Here is a 17,110-nt window from a genome sequence, read left to right on the forward strand (position 1 = left end):
ATTTTTCATGCTGTAGGGTTTTGCCAATCCCATTTGCAACATTTTATCTTTCCTGCCTCTTACAAAAGCACAGTATGTTCCTTCAATTCCTTCCTCCCCTCCCCCCCCCCCCTCTCGTCTCTGCACCTGCTTAATATCTGTTACATATCCAGCTTTTTCCAGTTCTGATGAGGAGTCCCAGACCTGAAACGTTAACTCTGTTTCTCTCGCCACGGATGCTGTCTGGCCTGCTGAGTTTTTCCAGTGTTTTCTGTTGTTATTTCAGATTTCCAGCATCCGCAGTATTTTGCTATTATATTATTATAGGAAGCAAAGGGTAATGGTCGACGGGTGTTCTTGTGACTGGAAGGCTATTTCCAGTGGGGCTCCGCAGGGCTCAGTACTAGGTCTCTTGCTTTTTGCGGTATATACCAATGATTTAGACTTCAATGTAGGGGACATGATCAAGAAGTGCAGCAAATTTAAAGGGACAGCACACCAAAAAATAAAAATTAGAGGGAACATTGTCCCTGATCCAGAAGATTTGTCAGGGTGGGCCATGCCTCACTTGGGTGGGTGCAATGCATGAACTGCAACATTCCCAACAACTCCATACACAGATCAGAAAATTGAGCCTCACATTTTCATTCAGATCAGTTTTTATTTAAATGTGTAGATATGGATTTGCTTTGGTGAGGATTCCAGCGGAAAGTTGCCTGTTCATCTGCCTTGCAGGGTCCATGCACAAAGGTTTGGCTTGGAGTTCTACAGCCATTTTTTGTGCCAACTCTTTATGGACACATTCCGGGAGCTTTTATCACATGACCTCCAACCAACCCATCCAGTCAAATAGCCTCCCCCATCTCAAATATTTTTACGACTAATAAAAAAAATAAACAAAGAAAATGATAAACAGAATTTTTTATATTGCCCCTATGTGTTTTCTCCCAGGTTGCACGCAGTAGTGTCAAGAATCTTTAATTTATGAAGGGAAAAATTTGGGATCGCCCATCTTGGGGCGCTAATATCGGCCGGATGCAAAGTTCAGCACCCGGCGCTAATTATCGCCTCCGACTGCAAAATTCGCCTCTATCACCCCTGGAGGTGATTTGAGCGCTAAATCAGATGCTACACACCTTCCTTAAGGTGCAAACATCAGGGAGTGAGGCGCTACCTCAGAATGCCACCGAAGCTCAGGCAATGCCAGTTACCATGGAGGCCAAACAAACTGGCGCCTTCCAGTTCTTAAAGGGGAGGGGCCATCTTGCTGGCCAGCCACTCCCTGCTCATTGCAGCCTTGAATCTTGGCCTGGAGAAACCTCAAAAGTAATTGTGTTGGAAGCACTAATAGATAAGCCTAGCGAAAGAGCTCGGCGCTTAGGAATCACAAAAGTGGTGCTGAGGGCCAAAACTCCTTAGGACGGCGTTAACACCAAAAATGTTGTCGACAAGAAAAGGCAGGAAGCGCTCGCCTTTAAATAGCGCTCCCCCAGCCCCCTCCTGACTTGAAAACGCTCCCCTCTACCTGTTGTTCCTAGCGGCAGGCGCTAAGGTGGGGGCGCCACTCAATATCTGGTCTGGGGCGTTACACGCTTGACTGACGTCATGATCTGCAGGAGCAGGAGATCGTGGATGTAGATTTTAGCGCCACCGCAAAACGACTGGTCAATTTCGCGAGCGGCGCTAAAATCACCGTGCTTGGGCACTAAGTTCCTAGCGTCCCATTAGCGCCCCCCAGGAGGCGCTAACGGGAGGTGCAAACCAACCAAATTCTGCCCCCAAAGAGTCTCGGGCAATCCTGGGGGGTTAGCAAACCTACCTGTGCCTGCTTTGCTGATGGTGCTATCTGTCTCTCCTTGCACTCAATCCCTAACACAGACGCTGCTGCCAGTTTATCCATTTCTCCGCGTCTTTGAGCCAATCACTGTTACGGAATAAAAACATATACATTATGATTGGTGCTTAGGCAAGCCTGAGGGTTCCGGACTCTCTTGGCTCTGCAGACTGGGTCTTGTGGCAACTCAGGTTGCGTCTTTAACACAAATCCAGTTGCACCTTTGATGCAGAGGCAGTTTGCATTTGTAATATCCTCCAGATATAATAATGCAGCTAGCTGATCTTCACCTGATGACTTCATTGAGAAAATATCAAAATAATTTCATTCTGTATGATTGTTTTGTTTTGAATAAATAATACTTCTTATTCATTTTAATTAGAATAAGAACTACACAACACCAGAATTTAACCCAAAGAGAAATTTAAGATTAATTGATAACGGGTATAATCTTGTCCAAAAACTGAGTGCATATAAAACCTGTCAAGACTTGTCAGATCACAGGAAGAGCCACTGCTGTGTAAAATTTACCCTAAAGCGCTCAATTTTTGCTCACCAGACTGTGGTTAATGCTTGTTTTGTCCTGACTCTAGTTTTATTAATTGCTCATTTTTTTTATTGAGATAAATGGTACAGTACATCCAGTTTTAACAACTTTCCATACATCAGTAGTTTTACAAACGTCTTCTTGAATCCCCTGATTATTTCTCTAGTCAAAAACTATTCTGATATTTATACTTAATAGGACACATCTGCAAGTTACTTCCCATTTTGTGGTTGGAGCAGTAGAATATAATTAAATTATTATATATGCGAATACTTATAAAGTATAAGTAGCTTGTCGCTTAAATCTGGGATTCTCCCTAGTGTTCTGACATTTCATGCATCATTGAAGTATGATTTTATCCCACTCCACCATGCTTTTTATATTAATATGGCAATAACTTTGTTTTATACTCTTCCAAAAAACTAGAAAAAAATATTTGACGCAGATACAGTAGTCATAGTTCATGAGGGGGTACTGTTATTATAAAATCATAAACTCAGCAACATCTTATGAATTTTTGATAAGCATTGAGCTTAAAGGACCTAATTAACTTTAAAAGTGCATCACCTTCAGGAGAAAAAAAATTCTGTTTGTTTCTAAACTTGATGCAATTATGTAAATTATATTGTAAACATTAAAGGTGCTTCTCCCTCCATATAAAATCTCCTACCCACATTTGTGGCCACCCCCATGACATTATCATCGACTGTGGCTTCTCAATTCCATCAAGGCTATTTCCAACCATTCCCATATATCTCACCACGCAGACCCCACGATCTGACTTCAATCCCACTTCTTTCAGCACCACCCTATGGAAACAACTCATCTTCAGTTACTTACAAATGCACTTTCAAACTCCCAACTGCGTAACCTGTGGGCCTCCTTTGTCATTATAACTCTGCAGCTGAGATTTGTTCAACCACTCACTCACCTCTGTTCTTAAAGCTTCGTCCCCAGCAAAACTTTCACTATCACCCGTCCCTGTCATTTCCTCAGGTATGGTACTAATTTCCAACCCCGCAAGTCCAAGGGGTACAAACTTGAGTGTACCTAACAAATAACTAGCTTAGCCATCCCTCACCAGGTCTGGCTGGACTATATCGAGCTCTACTGGGCCACACTTTCCTCTACCAATATCTCATACTCTAGGATCATCATGGAAGGCAAAGATAACCCCAGGCTCCTTTCCTTTACTACTTCCTCGACTGCTTCCTTAAACCCCTCATCTCTGCCTCTCCATCCTCACCTTTAAAACAAATGTGAGAAGCTGATGGAATGTTTCATCACCAAGATTGAGACCATTTGTTCAGCTGCCTCTGCTGCCATCCAATTCCTTGCCCCCTAAGTCAACCCCTCAAGCTCCCTCCCACTCTAGCCCTGAACATCAGTCTAGTTTCTGCCCAATCTCCACCCATCCTCTCCCATCTCTAGTTCTTTTGGTTCCATTCCCACTAAACTCCTGACCACTCAACTTCTGTTCCTAGCTCCCATGCTAGCTCAATATAAATGGTTCTCTCTCATCAGGCACTGTCTCCTTCCCTTTCAAAATCCTTGACCCCTCTGTCCTTGCTAACTACTGCTCCAAATGTATGTTGAATGTTTAAATGTCTTACAAGCCAAATGTATGTTGAATGTTTAAATGTCTTAATCTAAATGTACACTCTCGGGAGCCGCAAGCCTACATTTCGTTGTACTGCACTTGTGCACTAACAATGACAATAAAAGTTGATTTTGATTTGATTTTGAACTTCCCTTTAGCAGAAGGTCCTTGAAGATGTTGTCAGTTTGTGCACATCTCTTCAGCAACTCCTTTTTCAAATCCCTCCCACATCAACAAAATGGCCCTAACCAAAGTTACAAAGAACACTGTCTGTGTGTGACTGTGATACATTATCTCTCCTCGTCCTCCCCAGTTGCTCTGCAGCCTTTGACACAGTGAGCCACACTGCCTAGCCTCCACTGTACAGCTCCATGGGACTACCCTCACTTAGTTCAACTCTTACCTATTTCAATCGTAGACAGAGCATCTCTCGCAATGGATATTTTTCCCATCCCTGCACCATCATCTCTAAAGGATCCATTGTTGATAATAAAAATGGAAAATGCTGGAAATATTCAGCAGATCAGTCGGCATCTGTGGAGAGAGAAACAGAGTTAATGTTTCAGGTCAATGACCTTTTGTCATAACCGCGTATCCTTCTCTTCCTCATCTACATACAGCCCTTGGTGACATCATTGCTGACATAGGGTAAGTTTTCACATGTATGCTGCTGACATGCAGTTCTACCTTTCCACCACCTTTCAACCCTCTGAGTGCCTCTGTGCTGTTAGACTGCTTGTCCAACATTTAGTCTTGCAAAAGTCTTAACTCCCTCCAGCTGAACATTGTCATTATCCTCTGTCCTTGTCACAAATTCTGCTCCTTCAACACTGACTCCATTCCCCGCCCTGGCTACTATCTCAGGCTGAACCAAATTGTGCAAAAACCACAACATTGGCATCGTATTCAACCCCAAGCTGAGTTTCCAACCCATGTCCTTTCCATCAAAAAACCACCTGATCCTACCTCAGCTTAGCTGCTGCTGAAGCCCTCCTACATGCCTTTATCGCATCCAGACTTGATTACTCCAACGTTTTCCTTGTCAGCCTCCCATCCTCCACTTTCCATAAACTTCGATGCACTCATATCATATCTCACACCAAGTTTCATTCATCCATCATCCCCGTCTTCGCTAATCTACAGTGACTCCTGGTCCCTCAACACCTCAAAATAAAAACTCTTGTCTGTAATCTTCTCCATGCCTAAAAACCTCCCCATTTTAACTCTCTGTTCCTTTGTCTCTGGCTTATTATGCATTGCACCCTCCCCAACATTGGTAGCTATGCCATCAGCTGTGTAAGTCCCACTCTTTGGAATTCCCTGCTAGACCCTTTTGCCTCTTCACTCTTCTCTCCTCCTTTAAGTCCACTCTTAAAACTCAGATCTTTGACAAACCATTTGGTCACCCCTCCTAATCCCTCTTTGGTTTGATGTCCATTTTCCTTACACTGCTTTAAAGTGCCTCGGCATGTTTTCCCAAATTAAAGATGCTATATAAACATGCACAAGCCTCATTATACCTGCAGATTTTAAAACATGCAGTTTCTCGCAGTCATCTCATCATCAGTCCTGCTCACCCATTTGAAATGGATGTGGCAGTGGTTGAATGGGTTGGGCTGTAAGAGTAAGCTTCTTAAAAGCGAGTATCACTCGCTAATTTTTGGCAAACTCTTCTGCTTAGTATATTGTTTTGTCTGTGTTTTAATGGCCTGCATTAATTTTTGTTGCTGTTTAGGTCTGATTTTACACATTACAAGATTACGTATTTCCAACGCACTTTCTTATAACTATAATAACAACAGAAAATGCTGGAAAAACTCAGCAGGCCAGGCAACATCCGTGGAGAGAGAAATAGAGTCAACGTTTCAGGTCGAAACCCTTCATCAGGACTGAAAACACACAGGAAATGAAACAGATTAAAAGGCCTGTTTGGGGGCTGGGGAATGGGGATGAAAGAACAAAAGAGAAGTGAAGAGACATTAAGAGGTATTCAAAACGAGACGAGATGGTGAATACCTCTTTGGCACTGCAGACTCTTAAAATTGTTTTTATTTTTTCTCTTCATTTTCTCCGCTCTTTCCTAAAGGGCTGATCCTTGCTGGAGTATTATTTCATGAGCACAGTGCACCTATTGATATTTCTTCCAAGCGATCATTCTTCGTATGCCTAGACAGTAAGGGCTGGATTTTAACAATGGAGGCGAGTAGGAGGCGGGACTCCCACTTTTGGGGTCGTAGTCCCGCCTCCATCGAGTTGTGGCCAATCCACTCGATTTTCCCTTGGTTGACCTTGTTGAGCCCACCTAGCGGGCTCAGCAGGCCAATTAAGGGCCACCCGGCAACAGGTGACATCACAGATTGAAATTTCATCTGTCAAGAGCTTTTGACAGATGAAATATCAGCGTTTGATAGCTCTTTGAAGCTGTCAAACACTGACAATCTGTACTCTAAATTAATTCCTTCCTCTCAGGCTGATTTAGAGATCTCTCCAGAACAGAAAGCAGAGGCTGCAGATTTTGACAGCTCGTGGCCATTCTGCTTTCTGTGCCGGTGAGATGAGGGACTCCCGAGACCTGAAGGAAGGAAGCCTGTAAAGGTAAGCAAAACTTATTTAAACACTTTACACACACCAAACACACTTACCTCTGCACTTATGCACCCATCATTCACCTGAACACCGGACATCTCGAACCCTCCAAGTCCTTCAGCCGGACAGTCCGCCTCGCTAACTTGGCGTGGTTTGGAGCCGTCGGCAGCCCACACTTCGGGGATAAAAATAGGGATTAGGCTAAAAACTGCCTGTTCACTACCTGTTAACAGACAGTTAATTGGCACTAATCCCCTTCCCGCCTCGGGGAGGCGGCTCCCAGCACAGGTCGGGTATCCGCCTCCTGGGAAACAGGCATGGAGGCAGGTTGGGGGTGGGATGGGTTTGTGCCCCCCGATTTCACGATTTTAACCCCCCACATGCCTCCAATCCCGCCTCAATGGCCCGACGAAATTTGAGCCCCAAGTGTCAGAGGCTAATTGACCCTAGAGAAGGTCACAGCTGAGCCCGATGTCCGTACAAGTGGACTTTTCCAGCAGGGGTCATTGGACATTGACCAGGAGCTGGAACCCTAACTAACTTTTTCACTCCCTAGTCCAGGGCTGCTAAGGCCAAGTTTAGTGTCTGCGTCACTTTTCATCTGACAGCAGCTAACTAAACACAGATCAAGGATCGAACCACAGACCTTCCTGTTCTGCAGTTCAGTTTATTTATGAGCACCTCAATAAAAATAACTTTGGAAGATCCTGTTATGTCTTATGCGTGCTTCAGTTCATGCCACACCTGTGTACCTCTAGCTCAGCTTCATTAACTTTCCTGGCTATCCATTGATTTCAAACCACATGCTGTGCAACCTCAGCATTCCGCTCCTTCCCAACATCTGCTTAAATACCCAGAGTGCATTTTTCAACTGCCGCAATATTGCCTACTTGCACTCCTACCTCTCTTCCTCCACGACCAAAACCCGAATGCATTCATGACCTAAAAGATTGATTTCTCTAAGTCTTTCACTCTTGCCTCCCCTCCTCCATCTCCTGTGTAATTCAGAGTTAATACACAACTCTGTGGCCCATTTTCTCTTTCGCATAAATTCCCACATACCCATCATGCCTGTCTTATGAAGCTCCACAGACTCGCCATCGTCTGGCATATCAATTTCAAGATCGTCGCCCTCATTTTCAAATCCCTCCATAGTCTCACTTTAACAGACTTCTCTGCCTACATGTTCCACCCTGCACCATCTGCTCCTCTGAATCTGGTTAACTGCTTGTCCTTTACTCCCTAGTTCATCATAGGCTGATCGTTCAACCACAAAGCACATGCTCTTTGAAACTTTTTTCCAAAACTACTTTGCTTTGCTACCTTTCACAACTTCTTTAAAAGCTTCTATAAAATATATCTGTTTGACTGTGTCTTCCATGTTTCCTTCCCTACCAAATCCCTTCCCAACTCCACTTGGGTCCTGCTCCCCCCTGTAAAGAATGCAGAAATATTTGTTTACATGAGGGGCATGATACAAATGCAAGTTGTTGTTGGATATCGTATCAGGACATATTTTCCAAGAAGTATGGAGCCAACTGTTAGTTCATCAATATAATCAAAACAAAATATGCTAATTCCCTACATTATAACAGTGACTAAATGCAAAAGTAGTTCATTGGCAGTGAAGTGCTTTGGGACATCCTGAGGTCATGAAAGGAACTATAAATACACATACTTTCTTGCTTCTTTTTTCATAATTGCTATAATGGCAGTAGTTTAGAACATTCTGAACATATAAATAAGACAATTGTAATTTGAAACAACTTCTACTTATATAAGAAAACTATTAATATGTTAATGGTGCTGTAATAAAATTCAGTTCTCTGTAATACACAATCGATGCAAATGTATTTCCAAGAAATTGCAAGTCAATATAATCTTGCCATGATCAATATCAAAAGGTTCTCCATGCAAAATATGCATTGAAATTTATGAAGGCTTTGTAACTGTCTGAGGCTGAACCAGACTGTTTTCATCCTTGGTGTCGTACTCGACTCCGAGATGAGCTTTTGACCACATATTCACTCCATCACCAAGGCCACCTACTACCACCTCCATAACATTGCCCAACTCCGCCCCTGCCTCAGCTCATCTGCTGCTGAAACCCTCATCCATGCCTTTGTTACCTCTAGACTTGACTATTCCAACGCATTCCTGGCTGGCCTCCCATCTTCCACTCTCCATAAACTTCAGCTCAACCAAAACTCTGCTGCCTGTATCCTAACTCGCACCAAGTCCTGTTCACCTATCACCCCTGGGATCGCTGACTTACATTGGCTCCTGGTCATTAATAGAATCAGTTCAAAATTAAATTTCACATTTTTGGATTGATTCAATTTATTTCAAGAAAATTACCCTCAACAAAAATTAATACACAAAACATATAACATCCACATTGTAACTTCTCTTGCTTGGTTCCAATTTTACCTATTCAACCGTAGCCAGAGCATCTCCAGCAATTGTTTCTCTTTCCACCCCCGCTGTTAGCTCTGGACTACCTTAAAAATCTATCCTTGGCAACTCCTCTTCCTCATCGTCACGCTGCCCATTGGTAACATCATCCGAAGACATGGTGTAGATTCCACATGTACGCTGATGACACCCAACTCCATGTCTCCATCACTACTCTTGACCATTCCACTGCAACTCTACTCATCCGACATTCAGTCCTGGATGAGCTGTACCTTCCTCTAGTTAAACATTGGGAAAACCGAAACCATCAGCTTCGTCCGTCACCACAAATTCCGTAATCTTGCCACTGATTCCATCCCCCAACTGGGTCACTGTCTCAGGTTGAACCAGATTGTTCATAATCTCGGCATCCTATTTAACCTCCAGCTGAGTTTCCAACCCCATATCGCTTCCATTACAAAAACTGCCTACTTCCACCTCCATAACATCGCCAGTCTCCGCCCCTGTCTCAGCCCACCTTCTGTCAAAACCCACATCCATGTTCTTGTTACTTGCAGACATGACTATTCCAGTGGTCTCCTGGCTGACCTCCCAGCCTCCACCCTTCATAAACTGAGGCTCATCTAAAAGTCAGGTGCCTGTATCTTACCCCATGTGAAGTCCCGCACAGCTATCACCCCTTTGCTCAGTGACCTATGTTGGCTCCCGGTCCCATAATGCCTTAAATTTAAAAAGCTCATCCTTGCCTTCAAAACCCTTCATGGCCTTGCTCTTCCTTATCTCGATAACCTACTCCAGCCCTACAAAACTCCTTGAACTCTGTGTTCCTTCAAATCTGGCCTCTTGTGCATCCCAAAATCCTTTTGCACCACCATTGGCGTCTGCACCTTTAGCCATCTAGGCCTTAGGCTCTGGCATCCTCTCCCTACATCTTTCTGCCTCTCCTCCTTTAAGACCCTCATTAAAACCCAAGCTTTTATTCACCCCTCCTAATATCTTCTTTTTTGCCTGGGTGTTTATTTGTGTCTGATTACGCTTCTCTAAAACACCTTGAGATGCTTTTGTACGTTAAAGTTGCTATATAAATGCGAGTTGTTGTTGTAAGATGCAGCAAGAGCCAAGTCCGTGGCACTACGAGTGGCTCAGCTGCACAGGAGGGGAGGAAAAAGAGTGGGAGAGCAATAGTGATAGGGGATTCTGTCGTAAGGGGAACAGCTAGACGTTTCTGTGGCCGCAGACATGACTCCAGGATGATATATTGCCTCCCTGGTGCCAGGGTCAAGGATGTCACTGAGCGGCTGCAGGACATTCTGAAGGGGGAGGGTGAACAGCCAGAGGTTGTGCTCCATATCGGTACCAACGACATAGGTAGAAAGAGGGCTGAGGTCCTGCAAGCAGAATATAGGGAGCTGGGAAATAAATTAAAAAGCAGGACCTCAAAGGTAGTAATCTCAGGATTACTCCCAGTGCCATGTGCTAGCGAGAGTAGAAATAGGAGAATAGACCAGATGAATGCGTGGCTGGAGAGATGGTGTAGGAGGGAGGGATTTAAATTCCTGAGGCATTGGGACCGATTCTGGGGAAGGTGGGACCTGTACAAGCTGGATGGGTTACACCTCGGCAGAAACGGGACCAACATCCTCGCAGGGGGGTTTGCTAATGTTGGGAAGGATTTAAACTAGTTTGTCAGGGGGCTGGGAACCTAAGTGTGGGCCCAGAACGGAGAGAAACAAAGCTGGAAGTGCAAGTTAGAAAAGTAGTCAGCAAAACTAATAGGCGGCAGAAACAAAGGCCAACAGTAAAGAGGGTCAAAGCGCAGAAAAATATTAAACAGGCAAAGTTGAAGTCACTTTATCTAAATGCACGTAGCATTCGCAACAATGTGGATGAATTAATGGCACTAATAGAAGTAAATGGGTATGATGTAATTGTCATTACAAAGACATGGTTGCAGGGTAACCAAAGCTGGGAACTGAATGTTCCAGGGTACTCAACATTTAGGAAGGACAGACAAAAAGGAAAAGGAGGTGGTGTGGTGCTGTTAATAAGGGATGAGATCGGTACGGTAGAGATAAAAGATCTTGGCTTGGCAGATTGTGATGTAGAACTGGAATCAGTTTGCGTGGAGCTAAGAAAAAGCAAAGGGAGGAAAACATTGGTGGGAGTTGTGTATAGGCCATCAAACAGTAATGGTAATGCAGGGCACAGTATCAATCAAGAGATTAGAAGTGCATGTAATAAGGGCAATACCCAAATCATGGGGGACTTTAATCTACATATTGACTGGGCAAATCAAATTACCACTAATGGTGTGGAGGACGAATTCTTGGAATGCATACGAGATGGGTCCCTGGATCAGTATGTGGAGGAACCAAACAGGGAATAGGCTATTCTGGATCTGGTACTGTGTAATGAGAAAGGGCTAATCAATAATCTTGTGGTAAAGGGGCCTTTAGGGACAAGTGACCATAATATGATTGAATTTTACACTAAGTTTGAAAGTGATGTAGTCCAATCTAAAACTAAGGTCTTCAATCTAAACAGAGGAAACTATAAGGGATTGAGGGACAAGTAGGCCATGGTAGATTGGGAGACTACACTAAAAGGTATGGCTAACATTCAAGGAAATAATGCATGATTTGCAACAAACATATATTTCTCTAGGGTATAAAAACCCAAAAGCAAAAGTGATCCAACCATGGCTAACAAAAGAAATTAAAGCTACTATTAAGTCAAAGGAGGAAGTTTATAAAGTTGCCAGAAAAAGCGGTCAGCCTGAGGATTGGGATGTTTTTAGAAATCAGCAAAGGGGGACCAAGAAATTGATAAAGAAAGGGAAAATGGAATATGAGCACAAACTCACGAAAAAAATATAAAAACGGATTGTAAAAGCTTCTATAGGTATGTGAAAATGAAAAGACTGGCGAAGGTAAACGTAGGTTTGTTACAGTCAAAGACAGGAGAATTTATAATGGGGAATGAGGAAGTGGCAGAGAAATTAAATCAATACTTTGTTTCTGTCTTCAGGAAGGAAGACACAACAAACCTCCCAGAAATACGAGAAAACCAAGGGTGTGGCGAGAATGAGGAACTTAAAGAAATGATTATTAGTAAAAAAAAAGTACTAGCAAAATTAATGGGACTAAAAGTCGATAAATCCCAAGGACCGGATGACCTACATCCTAGGGTTTTGAAAGAGGTGGCCATTGGGATAGTGAACGCATTGGTTGTCATCTTCGAAAAAACTATAGATTCTGGAACGGTTCTTGCAGATTGGAGGATAGCAAATGTAACCCCGCTATTTAAGAAAGGAGGGAGAGAGAAAATGGGGATCTACAGACCCATTAGCCTCACATCAGTAGTTAGAAACATAGAAGATAGGAGCAGGAGTAGGCCATTCGGCCCCTCGAGCCTGTTCCGCCATTTAATGAGATCATGGCTGATCATCCAAATTCAGTACCCTGTCCCTGCTTTCTCCCCATATCCCTTGATCCCTTTAGCCTTAAGAAATATATCTAACTCCTTCTTGAATATATTTAATGAATTGGCCTCAACTGCCTTGTGTGGTAGAGAATTCCACAGGTTCACCACTCTCTGGGTGAAGAAATTTCTCCTCATCTCAGTCCTAAATGGCTTACACCTTATCCTTAGACTGTGACTCATTAGTTGGGAAAATGCCAGAATCTATTATAAAGCATGCAATAACTGGGCACTTAGAAACTAATACAGTAGTAAGATTGAGCAGAGTCAACATGAATTTATGAAAGAGAAATCCTGTTTGACAAACCTATTGGAGTTCTTTGAAGTTGTAACTAGTGGAGTAGACAAAGGGGAACTGGTAGATGTGGTGTATTTGGATTTTCAGAAGGCCTTCGATAAGGTCCCACACAAGAGGTTGGTGAACAAAATTAGGGCACATGGAATTGGGGGTAATATACAGCATGGATTGAGAATTGATTGACAGAGTAGGGATAAATGGGTCTTTTCCAGGATGGCAGGCTGTGACTAGTGGGGTACTGCAAGGATCGGTGCTTGGGCCCCAGCTATTCACAATCTATATCAATGATTTGGATGAGGGGACTAAATGTAACATTTCCAAATTTGCTGATGATACATTGCTAGGCGGCAGTGTCAGTTGTGAAGATGATGTGAAGAGGCTTCAGGGGGATCTCGACAGGCTCAGTGAGTGGGCGAGAACATGGCAGATGGAATATAATATGGATAAATGTGAAGCTATCCACTTCGGTAGAAAAAACAGAATGGCAGAGTAATTCCTAAATGGTGAAAGATTGGGGAATGCAGATGCTCAAAGGGACCTGGTGTAAAGTCCGCGCCTCAATAATACACGGACTTCGGGAGAACAGTTTAACAGGTACTTTACTGAACAAGAGGCAGCTTGAAACTGAAACTACAGAAGCCTGCTAGGGCCTTTTATACAGGGGTGATCACTGCCGGTACTGCAGTCTAAGACCAGTTATTCCCTTAAAGGTACATACACAACAATTCCGCCCCTTTTAGATAAACAGTACATAACATTCATTTAACAACTAAATAATAACTAATTACAATTACAATTTTCTCAGTAATATATACATCAACTGGAATAGTCATTTATAAGTTCAGTCTTTGAGGAGGCTTCCTGATCTGGACTGGATAGCGCCTTTCTCGAGTATCCTGTTCTGGTGGTGGAGTCAATTCTGGCTCATTGTCATTGGTTGGTTCGTCAGCTTCCAATACCCCTGCTTCTGAGATTGATGCAATCTGTACTTCGGGCTCATTACCAGGTGCACATGCTTGTGGTACAGGTTTGGCTTGTTCCTGTGACTCTAGAATCTGGTCAGCATGGCGTCTCACGATGCTCTCTCCAACGTCCACTGTGTACATTAGTGGTCCCTGCTGTGTGCATATCGTGCCTGGCTGCCATTTTTCTGTTCGGTAGTCGTGGGCCAAGACTGGTTGCCCTATCTTGAAGCTCCTGGTTGGCTTCTCATTTATGTGCTGGAACTGCTTATCCTCAACATCTCGTCTTATGTTTGGTTTGAGCAAATCCAAGCGAAATCTTAGTCTCCGGTTGAAAAACATGGCTGGAGTTTGGTTTGTTACTGCATGCGTCACATTCCGGTAAGCAAACAGGAAGTTATCCACCCTGTGTTGCAGTATGTCGTCATTATACATTGCCTTTATGGCCTTTCTAAAGGTCTGAACAAACCTCTCAGCCAACCCATTTGTGGCTGGATGATATGGGGCAGATGTGTAATGTTTGACCCCATTATTCTTCAGGAACCTTCGGAAATCCTCAGACACAAACTGTGGGCCATTGTCGGAATAGATCTGTTCTGGCAACCCATTCCTGGCGAAGATGGTCCTTAGGACTGCAATAGTTTTCTCCGTAGTGGTGGAGGACATTTTAATGACCTCTGGCCATTTTGAATGGGCGTCCACAGCGATTAGAAACATTGAGTCCATAAATGGACCAGCGAAATCAATGTGTACCTGTTGCCATGGAGATGAGGGCCACTCCCATGGATGTAGCGGGGCCTGTGGTGGAGCGTTTTGGACCTTCTGGCATCCTGTGCATCTCTTGGTCATATCCTCGATTTCTTTATCGATTCCCGGCCACCACACAAACGCCCTGGCTAGGCTCTTCATTTTTACCCCTCCCAGATGACCCTCGTGAAGCTCATTGAGTACTCTATCTCTCAACTTGGGTGGAATTACCACTCGGGATCCACACATCAAGGTTCCCCGGCACACTGACAGCTGTTCTCTCCTTGGCGAGAATGCTGGCAACAGTGAGTCGCCATATGCTGGCCATCCCTTCACCGTCAAATCATAGACCCGAGAGAGGTCGGGTCATTTCGGGTTTCCTTCTCAATACTTGCGTTTGTAACAGGCAAACATTCGACTATGGTCGCATGGAATATCTCCACCGGGTCCACTGCAGGTGCTTCTTCCGCCGTAGGCAACGATAGGCGCGACAGCCCATCAGCGTTTCCATGTTGTTTCGTACCTTTGTACTCTATGTCATACTGATGTGCCCCTAGAAAAAGCGACCATCTTTGTAGCCGTTGCGCTGTCATCACCGGAACGCCCTTCTTTGGGTTAAAAATTGAGACCAGGGGTTGATGATCAGTCAGTAGGGTGAATTTCTGCCCGTGCAGATAGTGATTGAACTTCTTCACCCCCCACACCAGGCTGAGGGCCTCCCTGTCAATCTGGGCGTAGTTATGCTCGGCTGAGGTTAGCGAGCGCGATGCAAAGGCTATTGGCCTCTCTGAACCGTCACGGAATTTGTGTGACAGCACCGCTCCAATGCCGTAAGGTGACGCATCACATGCCAACTGAATTGGTAGTGTTGGGTTGTAGTGGGCCAATACTTCTTTTGAAGTGATTTGGCATTTACATTCCTGAAAGGCACGCTTACACTCATCACTCCATTTCCATGTTACACCAGTTTGAAGGAGGGCGTTCAGTGGGTGCAGAATTGCAGATAAATTCGGCAAGAACTTATGGTAGTAGTTCACCAACCCGAGGAACGACCTCAGTTGCGACACATTTTCTGGTGCTGGAGCCTTGACTACAGCCTCAATCTTGTCCGGCGACTTATGCAACCCTTCCTCATCAATCATGTGGCCACAATATGAGATTTGTCTCCTGAAGAACTCGCATTTGGGACGGTTGGCTCGTAGCCCATATTCCTGCAATCTCGTGAGCACCTGTTCCAGGTTGGCAAGGTGTTCATTGTCATTTTCGCCCGTAACCAGGATGTCGTCCAAATAACACTGGGTCCCCGGGATCCCTTGCAGGACTTGTTCCATTGCCCTCTGCCACATAGCCGGGGCCGATGCTACCCCAAATACCAGTCGATTGTACTGGTAAAGGCCTTTGTGAGTGTTTACCGTGAGGTATTTCCTAGATGCTTCTTCCACCTCCATTTGTAGATACGCTTGAGCCAGGTCAATCTTTGTAAAACGTTTCCCTCCAGATAGTGAGGCGAAAATATCTTCTGTACTGTGTGCAGGACTGGGTTCACAGTCACCTTGAAGTCCCCACAGATGCGAACCTTCCTTGGCTCCCCAGGCGTGCTGCTCAATGCTTTCTTCATTACAAGAACGATGGGTGTGGCCCACTCGCTCCAGTCCACCTTAGACAGCACCCCCGAACGCTCCAGACTCTCCAGTTCAGCTTCCACAGCTGGGCGTATCGTGTATGGCACCGGTCTGGCCTTGAAAAATTTTGGGGTTGCATTATCCTCAATCTTTATGGTTGCCTTTACTCCTTTAAGAATCACAAAATCACAGAATCACAGAAACCCCACAGTGCAGATAGAGGCCATTTCGGCCCATCGAGCCTGCACCGACACATATCCCACCCGATCCCCGTAACCCCTACAACAACACATATCCCACCCTATCCCCGTAACCCCACGTATTTAATCCCCCTAACACTAAGGGTCAATTTATCATAGCCAATCAACCTAACCCGCACATCTTTGGACTGTGGGAGGAAACCGGAGCACCCGGAGGAAACCCACGCAAACACGGGGAGAATGTGCAAACTCCACACAGACAGTCACCCGAGGCCGGATTCGAACCCGGGTCCCTGGCGCTGTGAGGCAACAGTGCTAACCACTATGCCACCGTGCTTCCCAAGTCCCAAGTCCTTGTTGGAACACCTCTTCCGCGTCAGATATAATTTGTGACAGAGTGCAGGTGCGACGTCATCATCTTTTTTGTCTGTCACAGTTAGTGCCAGAATGGAATGCCAATCCAATTGTAGTCTTCGGATCCATTCACGTCCCAATAATGGTGGTCCTCCATCTCGTAGTATATACATGTATAGTTTCTCTGTTTCCTTTCCGTTACATTCAACTGGCACCCTTATTTTTCCTCTGGGGTAGACCTTTTGCCCCGTGTATGTCTTCAATAGAATGGATGTGTCCTTTAGGGTATGTGTGAGAATAGCCGCTCATAGTCTCGTCGATTCATGACAGTTAGGGCTGATCCTGTGTCCAATTCCATCTTCACTGGGGACCCTGCTATCATGAGGGTGACCCAAATGGTTCGGTGATCTTCTTTTGCGATCACGTTGTGTAACTTTAAACAACTTAGTCGCCTGCTCCCGGAGTCCTTATCACTCTCCTGATCTT

This window comes from Somniosus microcephalus, chromosome 1, assembly GCF_052327205.1.
Source record: "Somniosus microcephalus isolate GS21.2 chromosome 1, FLI_Smic_1.0, whole genome shotgun sequence".
NCBI lineage: Eukaryota > Metazoa > Chordata > Chondrichthyes > Squaliformes > Somniosidae > Somniosus > Somniosus microcephalus.